The sequence below is a fragment of the Euleptes europaea genome, chromosome 14 (genome assembly GCF_029931775.1).
Source record: "Euleptes europaea isolate rEulEur1 chromosome 14, rEulEur1.hap1, whole genome shotgun sequence".
In the NCBI taxonomy this organism is placed as follows: Eukaryota; Metazoa; Chordata; class Lepidosauria; order Squamata; family Sphaerodactylidae; genus Euleptes; species Euleptes europaea.
The window spans coordinates 41790563-41793005 of record NC_079325.1 but is presented as its reverse complement, the minus strand read 5'-3'; positions in this window follow the sequence as shown (position 1 = coordinate 41793005).

Here is a 2443-nt window from a genome sequence, read left to right as displayed (position 1 = left end):
TGAGTTCAGTTCAAAGTGCTGACCGTGAACTTTAAAGTCATTTATGGCCTAGATCCCACGTATCTGCTGGATTTATGGCCTAGATTCCACACGTCTGCTGGATTGTCTTTCCCACTGTCAACCCATTTGACACTTCCTTTCTCAGTCCAACATCTATTGGTCATTCCCTCTTGTAGGGTTGTTGGGCTGGCCATGGCCAAATCAAAAGTATTGTCAGTTGTCACTTTCACAATCTCCTGTCAGTCATGTCAAAATAAAGCTTTACAAAGTAATGCCAGTAAGATAGCTTTTTTCTCAGTTCAGAGCATTTCTTTGTTTAATTTCTTCCTCCTAAGATCTTTGCTTTGTCAATACGCCTCGCCCACCCTGTTAAGAAGCCTGAACACTTAACTTTACACTGACATAAAAACCAAACTCTGGAATACTCCTCCTTCAGTCTTTTTTAATGTGTCTTCTCAGCAACTCAAAGTTTATTGACAATCAAAAGCTGCCTTGTATATTTGAGCCACATACAACTTTTCTTCCAATATGGTGTGTGTGTCTTTGTGTGTGTGTGTGTGTGTTAAGTACCATCAGGTCGCTTCTGACTTATGGCAACCTTATGAATTAATGACCTCCAAAATGCCCTATTGTTAACAGCCTTGCTTAGGTCTTGCAAACTGAGGGCCGTGGCTTTCTTTACTGAATCAATCAATCTCGTGTTGGGTCTTCCTCTTTCCCTGCTGCCTTCAACTTTTCCTAGCATTATTATCTTTTCCAATGACTCTTGTCTTTTCATAATCTAACCAAAGTAGGGTTGCCAACCTCCAGGTACTAGCTGGAGATCCCCTGCTGTTACAACTGATCTCCAGCTGTTAGAGATCAGTTCACCTGGAGAAAATGGTCGCTTTGGCCATTGGACTCCATGGCATTGAAGTCCCTCCCCAAACCCCGCCCTCCACAGGCTCCGCCCCAAAAACCTCCTGCCAGTGGCAAAGAGTGACCTGGCAAGTACAGCAAACTCTGGTTAGTCATTTTAGCTTCCAGGGCTGATTTGATAAACAGGCACGTAATTGTTGCCGCTTTGTCTTCTTCTTGAACACACATGAACACATGAAGCTGCCTTATACTGAATCAGACCCTTGGTCCATCAATCAAAGTCAGTATTGTCTACTCAGACCGGCAGCGGCTCTCCAGGGTCTCAGGCAGAGGTCTTTCACATCACCTACTTGCCTAGTCCCTTTAACTGGAGATGCCTGGGATTGAACCTGGGACTTTCTGCATGCCAAGCAGATGCTCTACAAACTGAGCTACAGCCCCTCCCCTTCTTGCTGCCCTTCAAGGCTATACTATTCTGGGCTACACTACAAGGCTATACTATACATTCCCTTCTTGGGAAGCCAGGTTTGTTCTGACTACGTGTGCAACAATATCCTCTGTGATCTTTTGGGTCAAGTACAGCCACTGTTCCCCTATGTTTCTGGCCATATCCATGTCACTGTGCCATGTCACTGTGCCATATCCATGTCACTGTGCCATGTTCCAAAATTTTGGAAACACTTAAGAGTGCAGCTACAGTGACAGAGGGCCAAAATGAAGGTGCTGATATCCATCTGGTATCTCACCATGACTGCTTCTTGCAGAAAGATTGTTCTGAGCATATGAACTGTTCAGGAAGACCATATGAATTGGCAATGAGGTTGGACCTTCCTGATCCTTATCCTACCTGTTTTTAAAAACAAGTGGATGTTAGGTGACATATCGACATGTCTATTCACCCCAGTTCCCTTTTTGTCTACTTTTCTAATCAGCTATTGGATTGCACCTTCCGCATTTACTGAGGTCCCATCTGCAGGCCTGGAAGCAGTATTTGAGTGGTGTGGGGAAGGGAGTACAGTTTCATTAGAGTGGGGCAGAGGGGCATTTTGAGCAGCACAGTAACCGCAAGGTGTTTTTCATTTTAGTCTAAATCCTGGTGGTCAGATCCATTCACACTAAGCAGTCAGCAAACTCACAACAGCTGGATAAACTATCAAGGCTCTGTCATCCTTGCTGAACAAAGATGGGATTGCTGTTAAGTCAGTTTGTGCTGGCGTAGTCCAAAGATATGCCACACTCATGGAGGGGCCTGTGTTGCATTGTGACGGCACTGGCATGGTTAAGTTGGCAGAACCATAATATCCATATGACACAGCTGGGGCAAGAGGTGAAGATGTAAGCCATTAGTTTGGGGTACAAAGAAATGAGGCTTAATCACGTTCCTCTTTGCTTTCAGCCCTCCGCTCCATGAAGGGGAAGTATCACACCATCATATGTTGCGTATGTTGAGATGCTCCCACTGACTGTCCATGGAGAGTGCTAAATGATTGTCCTTAACACCTACATTTCCATTCCTCTTACCTCTACAGCTCCATTAAATTGTCCAGCAACATCCCCAGCCATCAGCCAGATCGCCTTCGTTTGC